Source organism: Schistocerca gregaria, chromosome 4, assembly GCF_023897955.1.
Source record: "Schistocerca gregaria isolate iqSchGreg1 chromosome 4, iqSchGreg1.2, whole genome shotgun sequence".
NCBI classification, from domain to species: domain Eukaryota; kingdom Metazoa; phylum Arthropoda; class Insecta; order Orthoptera; family Acrididae; genus Schistocerca; species Schistocerca gregaria.
This window is the reverse complement of record NC_064923.1, coordinates 326,365,606-326,389,631: the sequence shown is the minus strand read 5'-3', so window position 1 is coordinate 326,389,631 and position 24,026 is coordinate 326,365,606. Positions and strand designations below refer to the sequence as shown.

Below are 24,026 nucleotides of genomic sequence, written 5' to 3'. Positions count from 1 at the left end.
ATAAAATTATTTTGCCTTCTTAAATACACTACTGGCCATTAAAATTGCTACACTAAGAAGAAATGCAGATGATAAACGGGTATTCATTGGACAAATACAGGGTGTTTCAAAAATGACCGGTATATTTGAAACGGCAATAAAAACTAAACGAGCAGCGATAGAAATACACCGTTTGTTGCAATATGCTTGGGACAACAGTACATTTTCAGGCGGACAAACTTTCGAAATTACAGTAGTTACAATTTTCAACAACAGATGGCGCTGCAAGTGATGTGAAAGATATAGAAGAGAACGCAGTCTGTGGGTGCGCCATTCTGTACGTCGTCTTTCTGCTGTAAGCGTGTGCTATTCACAACGTGCAAGTGTGCTGTGGACAACATGGTTTATTCCTTAGAAGAGAGGATTTTTCTGGTGTTGGAATTCCACCGCCTAGAAAACAGTGTTGTTGCAACAAGACGAAGTTTTCAACGGAGGTTTAATGTAACCAAAGGACCGAAAAGCGATACAATAAAGGATCTGTTTGAAAAATTTCAACGGACTGGGAACTTGACGGATGAACGTGCTGGAAAGGTAGGGCGACCGCGTACGGCAACCACAGAGGGCAACGCGCAGCTAGTGCAGCAGGTGATCCATCAGCGGCCTCGGGTTTCCGTTCGCCGTGTTGCAGCTGCGGTCCAAATGACGCCAACGTCCAGGTATCGTCTCATGCGCCAGAGTTTACACCTCTATCCATACAAAATTCAAACGCGGCAACCCCTCAGCGCCACTACCATTGCTGCACGAGAGACATTTGCTAACGATATAGTGCACAGGATTGATGACGGCGATATGCATGTGGGCAGCATTTGGTTTACTGACGAAGCTTATTTTTACCTGGACGGCTTCGTCAATAAACAGAACTGGCGCATATGGGGAACCGAAAAGCCCCATGTTGCAGTCCCTCCGTCCCTGCATCCTCAAAAAGTACTAGTCTGGGCCGCCATTTCTTCCAAAGGAATCATTGGCCCATTTTTCAGATCCGAAACGATTACTGCATCACGCTATCTGGATATTCTTCGTGAATTTGTGGCGGTACAAACTGCCTTACACGACACTGCGAACACCTCGTGGTTTATGCAAGATGGTGCCCGGCCACATCGCACGGCCGACGTCTTTAATTTCCTGAATGAATATTTCGATGATCGTGTGATTGCTTTGGGCTATCCGAAACATACAGGAGGCGGCGTGGATTGGCCTCCCTATTCGCCAGACATGAACCCCTGTCACTTCTTTCTGTGGGGACACTTGAAAGACCAGGTGTACCGCCAGAATCCAGAAACAATTGAACAGCTGAAGCAGTACATCTCATCTGCATGTGAAGCCATTCCGCCAGACACGTTGTCAAAGGTTTCGGTTAATTTCATTCAGAGACTACGCCATATTATTGCTACGCATGGTGGATGTGTGGAAAATATCGTACTATAGAGTTTCCCAGACTGCAGCGCCATCTGTTGTTGACAATTGGAACTACTGTAATTTCGAAAGTTTGTCTGCCTGAAAATGTACTGTTGTCCCAATCATATTGCAGCAAACGGTGTATTTCTAACGCTGCTCGTTTAGTTTGTATTGGCGTTTCAAATATACCGGTCATTTTTGAAACACCCTGTATATTATACTAGAACTGACACGTGATAACATTTTCACGCAATTTGGGTACATAGATCCAGGGAAATCAGTACCCAGAACAACCACATCTGGCCGTAATAACGGCCTCGATACGCCTGGGCATTTAGACAAACAGAGCTTGGATGGCGTGTACAGGTCCAGCTGCCCATGCAGCTTCAACACGATACCACAGGTCATCAAGAGTAGTGACTGGCGTATTGTGACGAGCCAATTGCTCGGCCACCATTGACCAGACGTTTTCAATTGGTGAGAGGTCTGGAGAATGTGCTGGCCAGGGCAGCAGTCGAACATTTTCTGTATCCATAAAGGCCCGTACAGGACCTGCAACATGCGGTCATGCATTATCCTGCTGAAATGGAGGGTTTCGCAGAGATTGAATGAAGGGTAGAGCCACGGGTCATAACACATCTGAAATGTAACGTCCACTGTTCAAAGTGTCGTCAATGCGAACAAGAGATGATCGAGACGTGTAACCAATGGCACCCCATACCATCATGCTGGGTGATACTCCAGTATGACTATGCCGAATACACGCTTGCAGTGTGCGTTCACCGCGAGGTCGCCAAACACGGATGCGACCATCATGATGCTGTAAACAGAACCTGGATGCATCCGAAAAAATGACGTTTTTCCATTCGACGTCGAGGACACGATCACAGGCGCTCCTGTCTGTGACGCAGCATCAAGGATAACGGCAGCCATGGTCTCCGAGCTGATAGTCCATGCTGCTGCAAACTTCGTCGAACTGTTCGGGCAGATGGTTGTTGTCTTGTAAACGTCCCCATCTGTTGACTTACGGATCGAGACGTGGCTGCACGATCCGTTACAGCCATGCGGATAAGATGCCTGTCATCTCGACTGCTAGTGGTACGAGACCGTTGGGATCCAGCACGGCGTTCCGTATTACCCTCCTGATCCCACCAATTCCATATTCTGCTAACATTCATTGGAACTCGACCAACGCGAGAAGCAATGTCGCGATACGATAACCCGCAATCGCGATAGGCTACAATCCTACCTTTATCAGAATCGGAAACGTGATGGTACGCATTTCTCATCCTTACACGAGGCATCGCAACAACGTTTCACCAGGCAACGCCGGTAAACTGCTGTTTGTGTATGAGAAATTGGATGGGAACTTTCCTCATGTCAGCACGTTACAGGTGTCGCCACCGGAGCAAACCTTGTGTGCATGCTCGGAAAAGCTAATCATTGGCGTATCACAAAATCTTCTTCCTGTCGGTTAAAGTTCGCTTCTGTAGCACGTCATCTTCGTGGTGTAGCAATTTTAATCGCCAGTAGTGTATAATGTTGAGTTATATGTATATATGCCGAGTTACATTTTTAAACCAGGGCCGCACACGGGTGTGCGGGCCGAGACCCAGCCCGCCTCGGATCTGGTGGGTCCTCGTAAGTACCCGGCGCAGCGTGACATTGGCTCGGAGCACTGTGGGACTTAACATCTACGGTCATCAGTCCTCTAGAACTTAGAACTACTTAAACCTAACTAACCTAAGAACATCACACAACACCCAGTCATCACGAGGCAGAGAAAATCCATGACCCCGCCGGGAATCGAACCCGGGAACCCGGGCGCGGGGAGCGAGAATGCTACCGCACGACCACGAGCTGCGGACGCAGCGTGACATTACTTTTGGTATTGCGGTGCCGCATATTTCGGTCGGCACAACTCTCTTCAGTTCGGCAGAGTCGTGGTATCAGCGCTATTTACCCTTCGATATTTGTTCGTGTTATTAAGGACGCTCACAAGTCCAGTGTCTGTCTGAACAAAAGAGGCAGTCCAGTAATTTAACGTCACAAGCTTTAAAAATGAATGGGAATCGCAGAAGAGAGCGATGAGGATTTTCACTAGACTCTATGCAGCCACATAAAGCGACAGGTAGTGCACGTTTGTTATGAAACGACATTACAATACAGCGCAGAAGAAATTTAAAGATTTATTTGATAATAGAAGAGTAAACATTTAGAACGATAGACAGACGGGTTTCATTGTGTTGTACGTCAAGAAGCACTTTGTGCTAAATTTGCAGGCATGCAGCACATCAGTAAACTGGTGGTACAAGTAGTAAAATTACTGAAGTCATACGCATTATTCTGCTCCTAGTGGCAACAGTTTTCTATGGAATTAGACGGAGAGTACGCAGCCTTTACTTATTACTGCAAACTACGTTGGCCAAGTCAAGAGGCTTGCGTGGAACGGTTTTTCGATTTAAAACTCACTGTTGTTGAATTTACGAAGGGGAAAGGAGTGCAAGAACGAAACTTAGAACGGCTGAAATGATTTCAAATGGTTCTTATGGCTCTGAGCACTAAGGGACTTACATTCTGAGGTAATCTGTTCCCTAGAACTTAGAGCTACTTAAACTTAAGGACATCACATACATCCATGCCCGAGGCAGGATTCGAACCTGCGACCGTAGTGGTCGCGCGGTTCCAAATTGTAGCGCCTAGAACCGCTCGGTCACACCGGTCGGCTAAATGATTTGTAGACCTCGCATTTTAAGTGAACTTGACTGCACCCTGCCCACAGAAAGACATTGCAAGGTGAGAAACAACTTATTTGTGATTTGATGGGGATGAATTTCAAAAGAATATCGCGTTAAAGAAGGGACACATTCTGACACACACAGTCCAGTTCCTTAAGGTTAATGACGTAAAAAAAGAGGTTTGATGAATTCTCTGCCAGTCTTACATATATTTTTCAAGCTGTTTTCGTGACTGTTTGTCGTTTCAGTTGAAAGCACCCCTGTGTATGTGCAGACGTGTCTAATTGCTCTGCAACGTAATTCCTGTTTCGAAGACAAATCCTTTTACGTTAAAACTGTCCAGGACATCTCCATTATTTTTCTCAGGTAGAGTTTTCACATCTCCATAATGAGGCTGCAAAAGTGCTACAACATTTAGATTGACATATTTCTGAGAAAGACCTCTTTTCGATTATGAAACTAAATAAGTCACGTTTACGTGGTAACTTGAGTGCGAAACTCTGTGAAATTGCCTGCGTCTGTCCGTGTGCCAACAGTTTGTATCAGATAAAAATTATGTCCTCTGCTCGCCAAAAATAATTAAATAATGTTGAAACTTTGTTTTGTTTGCGATCTGTGTTGTTGAATATGAAACGAAATGGTAGTCAGTGCGAGTCGTCTCCTTACCCCTAATAGTGTTCAGACAGTGTGATGTGGCAGTTGGGGAAGCGGGCAGGCAGTGTGGTGTGGTAGTGGGGGAAGTACGCAGCGAGGCTGGGCGTTGTGGCACACGTGCCTTGCCACACAGCTCGCGAGCTGAATTCTTGGTCACCCCTAGCCTATAAAATTTGAAACAAAAATGTGACCAAAAAATATTTTTAAAAATTCCGAAAAAAATCCGCATAAATGTTAACCAGTCCCCCCTACTCTGCGAAACATTCATTCCACGTGGAACTGATCGGTCGTCCTCTTCAGTCGTTGTACTGTGGTACCAATTGCCCTGTTCCACTTGATCGTTGGAACAGTCTTGAAAAAATGGCGTGAGCCAGATTTCTTTTACGTGTTTATTTGCTCCTGTTCTAACTTTTCGCTTCCCTGCTGCTTCCCTTTGCTTGTCCATACACCAAAATCGTGTCTGCAAGTTCCATCTCCGGATGCAACGGTTTTGGTTAGGACTGATCGATGTTAGTGCTTCAACTTGTAAACACAGTCTGCTGTCTACTACAGTACAGGCACTGTACATCAGGGGCCGTCCGCGGTGGTCTCGCCGTACTAGGCGCGCAGTCCGGAACCGTGCGACTGCTACGGTCGCAGGTTCGAATCCTGCCTCGGGCATGGATGTGTGTGATGTCCTTAGGTTAGTTAGGTTTAAGTAGTTCTAAGTTCTAGGAGACTGATGACCACAGCAGTTGAGTCCCATAGTGCTCAGAGCCATTTGAACCATTTGTACCTCAGGATTGCTCATGTCAGCACCTGGTACGCCATCTGTATTGGATTAGTTATTACCCCAGTCTCTGCACCTAAGTGCTCGTCAGGTTTGTCTATCCTACAATCATAGCAACAATAACATCGGTAGATGTACTCCATTGTCAGAGGCATCAGAGCGATTTTCGCTTATAGCTTTCCAGTCGATCGTTTTCGGACCCGGGTCCCTTGCCTCAGACTAGTACATTTATCGTCCTCCACCATCCCTAACAGTTAGTAATATCATCACAGAATGGCATTGTCTAGGCATATTGTAACCGTCGTTGGCTCGGAGGTCCTGTGCGGTAGTTGAGCCACTTAACCGGAAACTTTTTTTTTCGTGAACATTGACACTCTTCCTTCGTGAGATATGAGTTCAGTGTTTTTATACGACGTGCTGATCAGCATCAATAGTGTCGCACACCATTACTCCGTGAGGTACTGCGAAGAGATTTGTGTTGTGTCCCAGAGCGGTGTTGTACAATCTGGCGGTCTTCAATAGAGTGGTAATTCATGTTCCATCCTTCACGGGCAAATGAAAATTTCTTCCATCGTCAAGATCCGAACTGGCTATCTTCAAGCCTAGTACAGTGCACAAGTGTGCACTGGTGATCTCGCCCAGAGAGAAGAGTAGGCATTCTATTGAAAACGACTTTTGTAAATTTAAAGTCGGACAGTGAACTATTTAAGTCTATTGTTTTTACGAATTTGGCAATTCGTCCAGTGATTAGGCAGGAGAAACAGAAATTTAGACTTATTTACTGAAATTTCCATTTACTGTTATTCGTATTCAGCTACTGCCAATCTGGAAATGTGATGAAAAGAATAAGTCTTCAGTTTACCAACTCTTGGTGAATAGTCCATTGCAAAGCTCAGATACGTTCAAAACGCTCATTGGTCGGATTTTGCGGCAAAGCGGATTTTGAGGCAGAGCGCTTGCCCGAGTTGCGTGATCAGAACGTTTTTCACTCCGCGAGGTGAAAACGCTGCAGCAGACCCGGGCGCATCCTGGCGCGTGCGATACCTCCCCTCCATTCTCCTCTCCTCCCCCCCCCTCCCTGGTAGCTCCCTTCCAGCCCCCCCCCCCCCCCCCCCCCCCCCCACGTCCCGGCGGGTGTTAATTAGTCCCGTGCGACTGTGAGGGAGAGACCGCGAAGGCTTGTTCCAGCGGTGCTTTAACACCCGCCGCGCAATTATCGAAAAATCTCGGACCTTGTTCTCCATCCTTTTCCTCTGTGTTTTCAATTTTCTTTCGTGTATCTTTAGCACTTCTGTAAGCCGACGGGTGTTGGCCATCTTGCTCGAGTATAAATGTTCCGCTGTGTACCTACCAGCTGCGTCCTCGGGCGGCCCCTTTTCTGTCGCTTTACACGGATTCAGAGCACTCGCTTTCTAGCAGCCAGTTTTTCGTGTTATCAAATATGTCAGACAAACAGCTCAGACTCAGATCACAAAGGCAAGTGAATTTAAATTGCCAGTACCCAGCACTAATGACTAACTTTTTACGACCTACAGTGGATTTCAGGAGGTAATGGATATACGTAAAGAAGAGATACCTTGGTCGTTCCAAAACAAATGCCTCCTATTTTGCCTCCTATTTATTTTCGTGGAAACTACAACAGATATAAAAAGCAAAATAACGTACTCAAATAGAGTAAGATTTCAGCTACGTGCTGTCGTTTTCCCATGTAATAACCACTATTCCTTGTGTACTTTTACCAACGGTGAACGAGGACTGATGATCCCTCTCGACAAGCCACTGTCTTCGTCGACATCATCTGGCAAGTCAGTCTGGAAAATGTTGGCCACATAATCCATTTTTCATAGGCCGAACTGAAGTAACTCTGAAGGTGCTAGATCAGGACTTTACAGTGGATTGGGAGAGAAAAGCTTCTATCCACAAGTCAACACGGATTTAGAGAAAGCAACACCCGTGCAAAACAGACTGCACTTTTGTCGCACTGTATCCTGCGAACCAAGGATGAAGGGCTCGACAGACAGATTCCACATTCCTAGATTTCCGAAAAGCTTTTGACACAATGCCACACTGCAGAAGGTCCTAGCATACGGACTGTGTTCTCAGATGACAAAATTATGCCGGCCGGAGTGGCCGAGCGGTTCTAGGCGCTACAGTCTGGAACTGCGCGACCGCTACGGTCGCAGGTTCGAATCCTGCCTCGGGCATGGATGTGTGTGATGTCCTTAGGTTAGTTAGGTTTAAGTAGTCTGGAACTGCGCGACCGCTACGGTCGCAGGTTCGAATCCTGCCTCGGGCATGGATGTGTGTGATGTCCTTAAGTTAGTTAGGTTTAAGTAGTTCTAAGTTCTAGGGGACTGATGACCTCAGAAGTTAAGTCCCATAGTGCTCAGAGCCATTTGGACCATTTTGGAAAAAAAATATGGTCTGGATTGCCATGCGAAGTGTAATAGGACTCCTCCTGTTGTCTAGGTACATAGGCGATCTGACGGATACGGCGAGCAGTTTACTGATGACGCTTTAGTGTACGGGGAAATGCCATACTTGAGTGGCTATAGGAGGATACAGGCGATTTGTAAAGAATTTCTGTTTAGCTTCCTCTTAAGGTGTGAAATGTAAGTTAATTCAGATAGATAAAAGAAATAATCCCGCAATGTTCGAATACATTTCTAGTGCTGTGCTTCTTGACAGAGTTACACCGTTTAAATACCTACGCGCAGCTTTGCAAAACGAAGGCGAGTGGTCGACTTTAGTTTATTAGGAGAATTCTCGGAAATTGTAGTTCATCATAAAAGAGACAGCGTACAGAACACTGTGTGAGCTATTGCTGAGTAGTGCTCGAGTGTTCTGGATCTCAACCAGGTCGGATTAAAAGAAGACAGCGAAGCAATTCAGAGGCGTGCTGCTAGATTTGTTACCGTTAGGTTCGGTTATTACGGCAGAGCTCCGTGAACTCAAATGAGAATCCCTGGACGAAAGATGAAGCTCCTTCGGAACAATAACCATCATTTGCGTCCAACTGCAGTACGCCGACATACATCTCGCGTAACGACCACGACGACAAGAGAAATCAGGGCTCATATGGAAGCCTATGGATAATCGATTTTCCCTTGTTACGTTTGCGAGTGCAACAGGAAAGGGAATGGTTAACTGCTGTATGGGCTGCGCTCCACCACGCACCGTATTTTGGCTTGCTGTGTGCCTATGTATATGTAGACAGTTTAGCCAGATTTAGCAATGAGTTCCAGGTCGCAAAACTATTGAAGCGCCCAGCATTATGGTGTTGCAATCGGACGTTTGTCTTCTACTTTGGCCTCGTTCTGGAAATTCGAGCTGGCACCATAGTGTCGTTTTGCGGCGTTCCGAATTGACAGTTGCTTTAGGTTCGAAGAGAGCGAAATAAACCCATCCTCACTATACCAGGAGACTGCAAATCACTTCTTCTTTCTCGGAACATTCGCCTGTATTGCCGCGTCAAGGACTGCACTTTGGATTTTGACTTATAGTGGAGTCACAACATCTCTTCTACGGCGGTGGTATTGTTCAGAAAAAAATGTTAATCTTCAGCCACGTAATGGCCAGCTGGTCCCAATAAATTTCTATACGGTGATCTATTTTGGTCTTGTGTATTCATCTGTGGGACTCCTCTCGCACACACTTTGCAATAACCAAGATTATATAACATCTTTTGTAAGACAGGACAACCGAGGGCCAGCTGTGCACAATTCATCTGTCGGTATTCGCCGATCGTGAGTGACGAGTTGGTCGGGATACTGCTCTTTATGAGGAATGGCAGCCGAGCATTTGACCGAGGCATGGGCCCTGGTGCTATCTGCCTGAGGACGACAGAACTGACAGGATATTAGTGGAAAGTATAAACAATTTGTGCTGCATCAGCATCACCTTACTCCAATACTCAGTCACCACATAAAAAGGAAGCTTTAGTTTTGGAATATGTGGGTCAGTAGCTCGGTTGTATGAGAAAAAAAAAGTGATTAAGTAACAAACTATGGATCCAAAGGTCCTAGGTTTCATCCCCAGTCAGTCTAAGATTTTTATTTGTCACTTGTCACTTCTTTCGCCTCTGTCGATGTTCGTTGATGTGAAAAATGCCAAGTTGCACCGTAGTTCAAAGTCCACGTTAAACTAGCTGGGTGAGTTAATTCAAAGGGCGGAGGAATGGAAGGAATTTCAACCTACGCCTGTAGGTTGGGCTGTCTTCAAATTTCACTCTTAGTCATCAGCTCCTTTCCGACCTGTATTGTCGCATCGAATTAGTTGGCGCCTGCAGGTAGGCAAACCTAGAATACATTTGCAAAGCTAGCTGCTGTCGCGCCTTGCCGGACAACTCGTGACAATGAGTTGCACGCGTGTATTGACGTTTGCCGCATCACAAACGGTTATTGAGCAGCAGTAATGTTAGTTAAAAGCGTAGAGCTATGCTCTATCTACTGATACGTATTTTGTAGTTTTTGTGCGGCCGTCATCTGAAATTCAGGAGGTGCCTATGAATATCCCCATACGTCCGGCTGCTCTCCGCGTTGGAAAAAGAAACTGCAGGAATTACTCAGTTCCGTATTGTTACTTCTGACTACGACATTAATTAAAATAACCATACATTAATGTATTTCACTCCCTACGAAAGGATTTAAGGTGACACGTCCGATTTCCTTCCGCATCCTTCGCGAGTACGAGCTTGTACTCCGTCTCATCCGTGGGAAATAAAGCCATAATTTTTCATCCTTCTGTTATTGAATCTTAGGGCATAGCCTGCCGACCTCAGTCTACAACATGTCTCTGCAGTCAAGACAAGACGTGGACCTGGTTATCAGTAGTAACATGTAATGTAAACAGTCTAGGGCAGTGTTCTTGTAATACCAAATCACGTCTGGGTTTTGCGTAGGCATTTGGTGCTAAATACATCCGCAGCTTGCCAAGCAGAATCACTGCTATATTGGTTTCCGTAGATGGACCAGCAAGCTATTAAGTATATGGTCATAATGGTTTGGCTCAGACGTGTATATTCTAATATACTCCTAGTAATAGAGGTAAGTGTACAGGAACGTAGTTCTGTGAATGAGTTGTATTTCTGTTTTTGTAGGTGAGCGTGACCTGCGCTAGCTTCCAGTTACGAGGCAAATAGCGTCGTTATTCTTAGGAGCTGTACTATGGCGGGCGATAGTGAGTAACTGAGGCTATAGTTCACTTTCCAAACAGCTGAATGAATATGCCTGCCTTTGAGATAGTAACGCTTGTGAAAACTGCAGCGCGCGGCAAGAACAGCTTGTATTATTCCGAACTCGGTGGACGTGTAAAACGTTGTAGCAGCTATGTGGGATTAACGTTGCAGTAATATTGACTATTGTGTTACTCCAGTCATAGGCAGTGAAGAGCCATCATTCACAAGAACAATACGTAGATGTAAATGTATAAGTCTTTGTGCGTTTTGCTATGAAACTCATCTGTGCGAAAGCCTTTTCCTATTAAGAAAAAACGAATTGTTTAGTATATATAGTCACTACGATTCGGCCGAATAACGGAAATGTTGGGGGGAGGATGAGGCTGGACCGACTGGTCTGCAGATGTCACCAGCAGATCCCCGAGTGCGTACAGAAGGGACGGAGGAGGAAACGGACATGTGGATCTGTCACAATAGATACACAAAGTGCGACTAATACTACACAGAGAGGAAACCCGAGACGTAGGGAAAAGTAGAGGCTAGGAACCAACAGATCATTAAGACAGAGCGACAACAGAGAAGGAAATGCACCACTGAGTCCCATGTCGCTGCGCGATTACATTTATAGGGCGGTTGTGAGTTGTAATTGGCCAGTGGAATGTTGTATGGCCCCGCGGTAGGCGAAGCTCACGCTAACGGCTCTTAACTGCTGCGCCTAGCGGCCCAGGTCCAGGTTCCATGCTCCTTGGCTTTCAAAGTTACCGGACTGCGCTGTTATAACATGTGTAATCCATAACTTTCGAAAGTGAGCGCGGCAGTAAAGAGAGTAACTCTGCAGGATATCGATGTTCGACTCTTTTATTTAAATCACATATATCGAGTGGTCAAGGCAACGGACTTGCCGCAGTGGATACACCAGTTCCCGCGAGATCACCAAAGTTAAGCGCTGTTGGGTGTGGCCGGTACTTGGATGGGTGACCATCCAGCCGCCATGCGCTGTTGCCATTTTTTCGGGGTGCACTCAGCCTCGTGATGCCAATTGAGGAGCTACTCGACCGAATAGTAGCGGCTTCGGTCAAGAATACCATCATAACAACCGGGAGAGCGGTGTGCTGACCCCACGCCTCTCCTATCCGCATCCTCTTCTGAGGATGACACGGCGGCGGATGGTCCCGGTAGGCCACTCGTGGCCTGAAGACGGAGTACAAGTGGTCAACATTCACTTGAATATGATATAAGTGGAGGGGGGGGGGGGAGGGGGTGGAAGAAACTGCGTGGCTGCCGGCGAAGCTGTCTAGCGTTGCCAAGGAAACGTTTAAAAACTCGCGTTACTTGAGTAGTTAAGATAGGCGCGTGAAGCTGCCACGTCTAGCCCAATGGAACTTTTAAGGGATCTTCTTAACGCCTACTCAACTATAGCCACCCAAAGAGTCGAATATCCAATAAGTGTTCACTAAGCACAGTTTTGTCACATCAATATCAGATGCTATCTAGTATGCTAATCAGAACTTAAATATTGGCCTTCTGAGTCGATTAAGTGATTCGGGAACTATACTTAAGGTTCCGTGCTAGCAATACACTCTCATCGCAACCTCCGAGAGAAGAATATAAGACACTCTCGGCGGCATCGTGTGCCTGCGGGCAATAATCGAACACGGCACGAGCGTCTCTACGCAATTTTCAGTCTTGCTTGGAGACGTTGCTGGCGCTCTTCGTGATAGAGCACTGTGCTACTGCCGGAAGGGTGTAGTCTCAGCCTCTTGCTCCACCACCGAGCAAGGTGGCGCAGTGGTTAGCACACTGGACTCGCATTCGGGAGGACGACGGTTCAATCCCGTCTCCAGCCATCCTGATTTAGGTTTTCCGTGATTTCCCTAAATCGTTTCAGGCAAATGCCGGGATGGTTCCTTTGAAAGGGCACGGCCGATTTCCTTCCCAATCCTTCCCTAACCCGGGCTTCCGCTCCGTCTCTAATGACCTCGTTGTCGACGGGACGTTAAACACTAACCACCACCACCACCACCACTTGTTCCACCTCTGGATATTGATGTTCTACTGACAGTTATTGGTTCGCGTTCAACAGCACTAAAGCATGAACTCGGGGAAGCTTCTGGTTGGTGTAGTACCTCTCTATGAGTTGCGAACGTCACGTTTGCCACAGTATTTTACAGCTCGTCATACAGTGTAAGCTTTCACTGCTGGTACTGACTTCACTTAAACTTCGGGGCTAATAGACCATAGCCGATGTACAAAACCTTCCCCTAACGTTTCTTCTCCGACTGTGGGAGACATCTTCAGGGTAATGTTGGAACTACCAGAGATAGTCTCGTAGCTAACGTCACGTAATGGACTATGGTGTTCTCTACACTGCGTATACCGGGTGATCAGAAAGTCAGTATAAATTTGAAAACTGAATAAATCACAGAATAATGTAGATAGAGAGGAAAAAATTGACACACATGCTTGGAGTGACACGGGGTTTTATTAGAACCAAAAAAAAATACAAACGTTCAAAATATGTCCGACAAATGGCGCTTCATTTGATCAGAATAGCAATACTTAGCATAACAAAGTTAGACAAAGCCAAGGTGACGTTCTTTACAGGAAATGCTCAATATGTCCACCATCATTCCTCAACAATAGCTGTAGTCGAGGAATAATGTTGTGAACAGCACTGTAAAGCATGTCCGGAGTTATGGTGAGGCATTGGCGTTGGATGTTGTCTTTCATCATCCCTAGAGATGTCGGTCGATCACGGTACACTTGCGACTTCAGGTAACCTCAAAGCCAATAATCGCACGGACTGAGGTCTGGGGACCTGGCAGGCCAAGCATGACGAAAGTGGCGGCTGAGCACACGATCATCACCAAACGACGCGCGCAAGAGATCTTTCACGCGTCTAGAAATACATTTTTTTTGTTCTAATAAAACCTCATGTCATTCCAAGCATGTGTGTCAATTTTTACCTCTCTATCTACATTATTCCGTGGTTTATTGAGTTTTCAAATTTATACTGACTTTTTGATCACCCGGTGTATCCGGCGCTCCCTACATTTCTGATTGCAGTTCAGTACTTCACCTCTGAACATGCCTAGAAAACTTTAGGAGAAATGTTTATACATCGACTACGGACTATTAGCCCGTAAGTTTTAAATGATGACTATACAGTTTACTTTGCTGATACACAACTTACAAATTGCCTTTTTATAGTGACCGCAGACACATTAGTGTCACGACCATAGTATAAATTTCATAAAAATTTAAGGGTACACGCTGCTGAACAGGCTGCATTTTCAGCATTATCTTCACCCTCATAGTGCAACTGATTTATAAATGAGAGATAACTCAAAATTCTTACACATGATTAGGCTCATTAGTCAAAGCATTTCGCAAAAAATCATTGAGATATTTATTATATTTTGGTACTGACAACAGTATTTATAATAGTTAAAAAACGGAACACTATTTCACTGTGGTACGAATTTCTTTTGAACGACTGACTGCACGGCTTGGAAAAAAGTCAGGCCACAGACAATATTCACGTAAGTGTTTTATGCTTCCAATTTCCTTCTCTGATGCTGATCCGTGGAAAAGACAAGTAATTTATTTTACGGCAAACAAAAATATTTAAAAATGTAGCTCAAATATCACCGACATCATCATCATATTATAAATTTTTCAGGAAATAGTAGGCAAGGGAGGCAGAGGAGGTCATTCTAAATATCTGTACCAATTTTTTTGAGTTTAACTTCAGTCATTTAGGAGAAAAGTGTACCTGAATGATGAAAATTCAAGTTTTTCGGTAAATCGCAAAAGAAGATTTACATATTTATTAACTTACTACTATGCTCGTTTAGAACATTCCAGGTGCATGCTCCAGTTGTCCTCCTGTTTCCTTATCCTCCATACTCCTTCTCTTCATTCTTTTCTTTATCCTTGACTCCTTGGTAGCAGCTTCTGCAACTGTCTCTGCTTCGGTTACCCGCCGCTTATCAATAGCACCTAGAGCTGAAGCCATATTCCTTCCCGTCTGGATGTTCAATTTCTTCATAACGTTGATCCTTGAAATTACAACATCATTGAATGTTGTTATTGCATCCATTACACCAATCTTCAGCACTGTTGAAACGTCCCCTTAGAAAAATTATACAAGACTGTGCTTAAACTGACACACAATATCTTTAGCGCAACGCAATCTGACTTCCAAAAATCCCTACGAAAGAATGGCCCTGATTACCATTAACCTATACGTTTCACAAATCACTTACCTCACAAAAATCTTCGTTACTCAAGCTACTGCAATACAGCGAGCGCCACTACTGCCAGCTAAATAAAAGATTCAAACTACTAAAGGCACTAACTACTGATAGGCATAGTTAGCAAATGAAAGATTTTAATACAGAACAAACAATGTATTTACCTTAATAGTCATAATATATATATCAGTTCATGACACCAATTCTTACAAATTTCAAAACTCCGCCATCTCTCTCCCCACGTCCACCACCGCTGGTGGCTCACCTTCAACTGCGCAACGCTACTCGCTGTTAGCATCCAGCTGCCGCTGCTCAACACTACAATGACAGACAACAATGCAAACTAAACACAGACTGCACACAGCACAGCCAGTGATTTTCTTACAGAGCGCTACGTGGCGTTGGCGTTACCAATAAAAAAAAACTAAACATCCTACTTACACTGTCAGCCCAACAAATACAGTTTTGTGTATTCTCTCCCATATACAGCTGTTGAAACTTTCATTTGCATTCTGAGAGAGACCATGCATCTATTTCCTAAGTAGATTTTTATTTGCCACATCCCCATATATAGGCCTAATTACCTCCATTACAGCAAGTGATAAGGAATGCTTGTGGGTATATTGTATGCCTGTTCAATTGCTCAACCAGTACTTGCACCACGAATCTTCCCCATTTGGACACAAACAATGCTATGGGGTTTCATCTGTTGACACTCTGTGAAACCAAGTTGCTCAAGCAGCTCGTCTCATGTTCTCCAAATCTTCTACATTTCTCCTTATTGCTAGTCCATAATATTGAGTCAAAGAATCAATTTCACTTTCTGTAAAACGACCTGGACCACCTATGTGTTTTCCATCTGACCATTTTTTTCCACTAAAGTCTTTACATAATTTTCTCAGCCGAGCTCCCATTCTGTTTTGTACATGCCCAACACATTCAAGCTTTTCTTTCAGAGTGTCCCCATATCATCTGTCATTAGCAACAGTAGTGTCACCTTTACAGTCTCCATGCCCAAGGTAGCCTACTTACCTCACACCATGACTGACCTCTGATCTAAAACGTGTAGAATTCCTTTCGTTTCCATGTTTCCACTTGGACCATCAAAGTTCTTTACACAAACATGAGTGCGAATAAATTTACTTGAACAACCCTGGCAGTGCTTTGTTAGACATTCATAATCTACTATCTTACCAGTTTCAATAAATGTGGCAGTTACAACCCCTTCAGAGAAGTATGACCTCTCTTCGCCAAGATCCACCAAATGCTGCTACAAAGTCTGTATTCTCAGACAAGTCTACTGCTTGTTCTGCTGCTCTTTTCATTGAATGTTCACTACACCAACTAAAGCATTATACATTAATTTATTGTATCTGCCAAACCTCAATGGAGGTGGAGACAAATCCATCAATGCACAAAAAGTCTGGGCAGCTCTCCTTCCCCTTCCAATACATTGCATTGCATTAGCAAGCTGAATATTTGCACTGTAATGTCGACTATCAGTTACTGACGATGTCATAGTACCACTGTGCATCTTACACGAGTTACAGGCAATCACTAACCGACTCGAAAGACCCTCCCTTGCTGCAAAGTCCTCAGAAACGTCAATACTAACTTCACAATTGCAGTACTCACATTTCATAGCAATCTTCAAAAGTCTTGACAGCATATTTAGGTTCACAATAACATTTCCGTTGTTACTGCTGCTCATAATACTACTAGGCTTGTTCTTATTACATTCAGAAAGCAAAAGTTTACGTCTAGAAGCACTGCCTGTAGACACGCTTTCCTCGGGCGACATTTTAAGCAACTGAGGTGTATTATTCGGTTATGTTTTGAACTGGTTGCCGCGAAACTTTCTTTTAGGGCTAAATTTCTTTACTATCGGCATTTATAGCACAGGAAACACACACTCAGAAACAAAACAACACACAATAACTACAAAACCACACGCGTATGAAATTCCGAAATCATATATTCTCAGATCTTTGTTTACATTCGAATCATAGCCTTCTAGAGACGCCTGTACTTTGGTTCCGGGAGTCAGTGCTTTCTAGAATACACCTGTGTTAACGACCCATAACTAACGACGGAAAAAGCGGAAGAACAGAATAATGCATCAGCTATTCTGAGGCACTTCAAACTGACAGATGGGCGGGGCCCTTGTACAACAGCCGGCCGTTGTGGCCGAGCGGTTCTTGGGGGAACCGCGCGACTGCTACGGTCGCATGTTCGATTCCTGCTTCGGGCATGGATGTGTGTGATGTCCTTAGGTTAGTTAGGTTTAAGTAGTTCTAAGTTCTAGGGGACTGATGACCTCAGATGTTAAGTCCCATAGTGCTCAGAGCCATTAGAACCCTTTGCAACATTACGTTCGACCTCAGTTTTAGAACGAACGGAAAATGATAATGCCCATAAATTATACATTTTTGAAATCAGCATGAAATGCTCTTTTCTGTAGATCAAGAAATTTTTTTTCAAATTTTTAGTCATTTTTACGAGCATGTTCCCTTAAGATGCTGATTACATTAGTACAATGATATAGCGTGTCGTTATCTGCTACGAGACGTCGCCAGAAGCGAATTGGACTCATTAATTTGTCAGCGTTATGGGTGGTTGAGATCCGTGGTTCTCAGTTTAATTACTTGAAGATACAAAGCAACTATCCACTCTACACTGAGGTGACAATAGTCATGGGATACCCTTTAATATCATGTCAGACCTCCTTTCTCCCGGCGTAGTGCAGCAACTCGGCGCGGCATGGACTCAACAAGTCGTTGGAAACCCCGTTTAGAAATATTGAACCACGTTGCCTCTATAGCTGTCCATAAATACCGAAGTGTTGCCGATGCAGGATTTTGTGCTTTGATCTCTTGATTACGTCCCGTAAGTGTTCGACGGAATCCATGTCGGGCGATCTGGGTGACCAAATCATTCGCTCGAATCGTCCAGAATATTCTCCAAACCGGTGACATGGCGCGTAGTCATCCATAAAAATTGCATCATTGTTTGGGAACATGAGTGACTGCAAATGGCCTCCAAGCAGCCGAATAACGATATATTCAGCCGGACCAAGGGACACAGTCCATTCCATATAACCACAGCCCAGACCATTACGGAGCCACCGCCCTTCATGGCTTCGTGGGGCCTGCGCCACGCTCGAACCCTACCGTCAGCGCTTGCCAACTGAAATTCGGGCTCATCTGACGAGGCCACGCCTTTCCAGTCGTCTATGGTCCAACCGATATGGCCACGAGCCCAGGAAACGCGTTGCAGGCGATGTCGTGCTGTAAGCAAAGGCACTCGCGTCGGTCGTCTGCTGCCAAAGCCCATTAATGTCAAATTTTGCCTCACTGTCCTAACAGATACTTTCACCGTAGGTCCGACATTGATTTCTGTGGTTATTTCACGCGTTGTTGTTGATCTGTTAGCACTGACATCTCTACTCAAACGCCTCTGCTCCCGGTCGATGAGTGAAGACCGTCGGCCACTGCGTTGTCCGTGATGAGAGTTAATGCCTGAAATATGGTATTCTTGGCACAGTCTTGACTCTGTGAATCTTGGAATATTGAATTCACATACGATTTCCTAAAGGAACGACCCACTTGTCTAGTTCCTAGTTCCAACTACCACTGCGCGTTCAAAGTCTGTTAACTTTGGTCGCGCGGCCGTAATCACGTCGGAAACCGTTTCACGTGAATCACCTGAGAACAAATGAGAGCTCCGCCAATGCATTACGCTTTTATAACTTGTGTACGCGATATTACCGCTGTCTATCTATGTGCATATCCCTATCCCATGACCTTTGTCACGTCAGTGTATATATAGCATTATTTATACTAGTATCTGTTTCTGATTTTCAACCATCTTCAATTGGCGTAATACACTTATGTCTTCGTAAATACCACATTCTTATCATTGCATTTTGAACGCTGCGTGTCCCCTGGCCAAAATAATAATTCGTTTAGCAACCACGTGTCCTGATTTGAACATTACCTTTTTATTAATTGTCAGGTGTTAGTTCGTAACTTGCCGCTCCTTTTTCCGCTTTTATGTGCAAGACACAAACACTTTTACATTTAAATGAAATATTGAGTTTACGGTTACCAACCACTGTTCATTTATTTCCACAATGCTTTTCGGAAGTCTACACCTCAATCATCATCTGGGTTTATGTCGATCATATATTTAGTATAAAAAATAAAACGTTGAGTTCTTTCTCAAAAATGGCTCTGAGCACTATGGGACTCAACATCTTAGGTCACAAGTCCCCTAGAACTACTTAAACCTAACTAACCTAAGGACATCACACACACCCATGCCCGAGGCAGGATTCGAACCTGCGACCGTAGCAGCCCCGTGGTTCCGGACTGCAGCGCCAGAACCGCATGGCCACCGCTGCCGGCAGGCAGTAACACAGGTTACTCCAAAATCACGTGCAAGTCGTATTAGACCACATTACGTCCATCTGATGATAGAGTTTTAAATTTCCGAAAAGCGTTGTGGAATTAAATTATCAGTGACCGGTAAAAGTAAAGTTGTTGTTTCGTCCGTTATCAATAACACTCACCGTGAAGCGCCTTTAAAAGCGTTCGTCTTTAAATTCATAGGTTTCACGATGCAGCTCAGCATTTGCCTTATAGTCAACTTACGCATTTAGGAATCACGCTCGATGTTAAACTACAATTTTCGTATAGATTCTGAAACTTCTCGCGAAGTGGGTTGCGTTTATAGATCTAATAATATTACCAACGTTGAAACTTGATAATATACGTGTTCCGTAATGAGTCACGTCAGGTTATTTACTAGATTATTTTTTGTTTCGCCCGGAAAAATTTGAAAAATAATATCGTGCGACTCGTCACAATACGCACTTCGCATATTAAGCAACGAATATGATACGTTTAATTTTTTTGTCACACTGACGTATGTACGCCAGGTCGGTGATTACGAGTTGCTTCGTCCCAGTTTCCAGGCCATAATAGTCTATCCTTCGACAAAAATCGATAAGACTGATTCCCCCCATTCGTGTGCGCACATGCCCGCAACGCCACCAGGCGCTACTCGATCTCGTGATGGGCTGTAGTCACAAGTTCTGGCCATCAATTTATTCTGCGTTCTCACATAATAATCTATCTGAAACTAAGTATCCTTCTCCACGGTAAATATCATGGGGTCCAAAAACATCCATCATGTCGAAACCAACAAGCTCTCAGCTCACACAGTTTCCTTAGTGCTATGAAGAGACGAAACCAGATTGATTCGGTGTTTCTGGACTTTTTGGTTCAGTACCACATCGGCATCTTCTGAAGAAGATACGTTGCTGTGGTATTGCTGATCAGGCATGCGACTGATCGAAAATTTCGTGCCAGGACACAGCTTGATGGAGAGTCACATAGACACCGAACGAATGTCTTAGTGTACCTATTTATGTTCTACATTAATGACTTAACTGATGCACATTCTAGCGAAGTCTGTCTGGTTGGCTTCAGGCCAGTGTAATGTGACTGCTGGTCTTCATTTCATACTTTAACAAGTTTACAGGCGGCAGTAGCTGATATGTCAATCTTTTCTCAGATGACGCAGTTATCTATGAGGAAACTTAATCTGATAAAAATTGTACTAATACAAAGAAGGGCGGTGTGGATAGCCACAGGCTTGTTTCATTGGCGAAAGAACGTAACAGAAATGTTGAAAATTATTCTAAATGCCAGAAACTCGACGAAGGGAACTGTACACTTCACAAGAACCTACTTATAAAATTTCAGAAATAGTCTTTCATAGCAGAAATTTTCGAGTGTTCTTCAGGCACCTACAAATCTGTCCCATAGAAAATGCGCAGGCGTACGAGCGGAGCAGGCATCCCTTTTTCCATCCATGAATGGAACGGGAAAAGCGTTAATGTACGGCACAATAAATAGTACCCTCTGCCACATATTTCACAGTGATTCTTAGATTACAGATATGGACGTGTGATACAGCCATACTCCCTATACTGGATAGTTAGCTTTACATTTTCCCATCGTAAAATGATCCAAATGTCAGTCCACTAGTCAGTTAACGTATCACTTACGTTTGGTTTAAACTGAAATTTGTGCGCAATACTGTTAATGGTAAGATCGATGTGCGTAGTGGACTCGTATTCTGAAGGTCTATTGTTCAAATCACCGTCCAGTCATCCAGATTTAGATTTTTTGTAAGGGAAAGCTGAGATGATTCTTCTGAAAGGACGCAGCTGATTTCCTTCCCCTCTCCGACCTCGTGGTCTGTCGCTAATGACCTCTTCGACGCGACGTTAGAACCCTAATACGTATACCTTCCTTCCTTACCTCTTCTTTTAGTTAACGGGCTCCGCTGTACTCAGCATTTCACAAATCTGTTTTTATTTAGTTTTGCAGCCCGAAGCTCGTCCTGTCACAGCAGTCATCAGTTCCCTGAGCTACCGGTCTTGTCTGTGACTTTGTTAACTTTGTTCTGTGTATGATCGTTTTTAACTGTTTGTGTATCGTAGTTTCTGATGGGGAATCACCCCACCATTCGCGTAAACGAGCGTTGGAAAATGGTTCACATGGCTCTGAGCACTATGGGACTTAACATCTCAGGTCATCAGTCCCCTAGAACTTAGAACTACTTAAACCTAACTAACCTAAGGACATCACACACGTCCATGCCCGAGGCAGGATTCGAACCTGCGACCGTAGCGGTCGCGCGGTTCCAGACTGAAGCGCCTAGAGCCGCTCGGCCACCTGCTGCCGGCTCGAGCGTTGGAAACCGCCTAATAATCACATTCAGACTGGCCGATGCATCAGCCATGCGGAGTAGACGCGGATCTGGCCCACTATCCGGCTCATAAAGTAGTTCAGTGGGCGCTGCTTTATAGGAACAGTTCTTCCTCCCTTACAGTAAGTAATAAATAACAAGCTCTGCAAGGGCGTTATTTACAATTAGTAAATTCTTTTGCGCTTTGTTCTGTGTTCACGAATACTATCTAGCTGTACCTTCTGTTCACGATGGATTTGTAGAAAAGTATTTCGACTGCCTTGACAGGAAATGCAACTATCTGTCTCAACAAATGTTACCTACACCTTTGTGTTTTATAAATTCCAACGACTATTCAAACGCCAAAGCGCTGTTGCAAGCTTCATAAATTCCGCTAAACATACACAAAGAAGTACTGAAAGCGAAGACTGATCTCACATTAGATAAATCAAGATCGTTTGTAGAAAAAAAGCGATAATGTACCGGCATCATGTACAATTTCGGAAATAAGCTCGTAACGAATGAGAAATCATATGTAACTTATATTTACATAGAAATGACCCCACTTAGAATGCATAAACATGAGTAAAAGTAAAGCAATAGTCATACGTATGTTTAGTAGGTAAGTCAGAGCAGACATCAGCAGTGGAAACGCACATCTAAATAAAGTAAATGAATTCTGTTATGTGGATAATGATACCAGAGAATACAGATATCGGACGATGTAGCGTAGAAATCGCCAGAAGCTCTGTTTAAAATTACTTTAGGACTGTGTCTTCGTTGTTCGCATGTGGAGACGCGGAGTGAAGTTACCACATCTAGCACGAAACACGCGCGCAATCTTACATTTCATTCAAGTATTCCGTGTTTAGACATAACTAACATCAGTGGTTCTGGAAGTGCTGCTTTGTGTTTTCGTTTTATTTTTAACGTGTGTTTTTTAAGGTGATTTACAGAAAGGTAACGAAAATTCATTTCCTGATAATATTAACGAACTTTCTGTGAACGGTAACCTTTTTGTTGTTAAAATTAGATGTGTTGTGCGAACAAAATCATAGGAATAAATCATAATGTTATTTGCTCGAAACCGGAACCCTCTGAGAGATCTCTAACGCGAGGTATTTTAGTAAAATGTGGCGCATAACACTGAACTCGCTTGCGCGTCAAGAGTTTAACGGTCACCCATTGGATTTCATTTCGAGAAACAGATCGTTAGGTTTGTAATTAACATGTTATTACGTTTTATGATCAGCCACGCAGCTATATCTCCTCTCCCCATCAGTAGTTTATGGCCCACGTTATGCAAAACTGTAAATAACGACGTGTGAGTACATTGAAAACGGCATGCATCCTTTAGGGTGTTAAGTTTACTGTGTGTCGAATGTTAGTTTGTGTGTTATAATAGGTAATATGATAACGTATTGCGTCCTCGATAAATGAAACTATTTTGATAATCCAGTTATGACGCGACGTATTTCCATAAAGTTTCCAGCTCTGATGATTTTGATTTTGCAGCACTCGCTTCTTTCTCGAACACTTCCTTGCGTATCTTGGCAAGGGCGTTTTCGTTTATATTCAAAGCTACAGTAGTTATGTTGATCATTTTGTTACCGGAGGTAAGCCACCACTACTTTTTTTCCTCGACATAGGCACGTAACATGCTGAGCCTTTCCCTGACCAAGAGATTGACGTCGAACATGTCCACTCGTAACATCTGATAAACTTGCTTCTAATATTGTTTAGTATCACACAACAAACCACAGTAACAATAAATAAAATAGTAACCAATCCAACCTATTCAATGAATATATATAATCACACGTGAAAAAACTGCAAAACCTGAAGCATAGCGCAAGTACGTACTAGTGTTGTAAAGTAGGGGATGAAGACTTGGCAGTTATGAGTGGTTGCTGCAGCCACAGGTCAAGTGAGATCCGAATGTATGTCGTGCTTCCTGCGTGAGCCTCACACCATTACTTCTTTCGCAGCTGTCATTCCCCAGTTCCCCAATAATTCTGAATAGAGTACTCCGATCAGCCAGAGCATTATGACCACTTACCTAACAGTCGGTACGGTCATCTCTGGCACGGATAAAAGGGGCGACGCATCGTGGAATGTAAGCAGTGAGGCCGTGGTAGGTCGCTAGAGGGAGATGGCACCACATCTGCACACACAAGTCACCTAATTCCCGGAAATTCCGGGTAGGGGGCGGCGAGCTCTGACGCCACGCTCACGCACAT

The 24,026-nt window shown here is 44.2% G+C and overlaps 1 protein-coding gene and 1 long non-coding RNA gene across 8 annotated transcripts in view; one reads left to right on the top strand and one right to left on the bottom strand.

Moving 5' to 3' along the window:
• The window catches only part of LOC126365733 (multiple PDZ domain protein), a 2,074,088-nt gene that overhangs the window by 488,914 nt on the left and 1,561,148 nt on the right, over positions 1-24,026 (top strand). The gene's annotated exons all lie outside the window — the stretch shown is intronic.
• LOC126365737 (uncharacterized) overlaps positions 1-24,026 on the bottom strand; it is a 106,543-nt gene that overhangs the window by 57,577 nt on the left and 24,940 nt on the right. Inside the window, exon 2 of the long non-coding RNA XR_007566254.1 lies at positions 14,613-14,832. This is a non-coding gene — a long non-coding RNA (uncharacterized LOC126365737). The remainder of the gene's footprint in view (positions 1-14,612; positions 14,833-24,026) is intronic.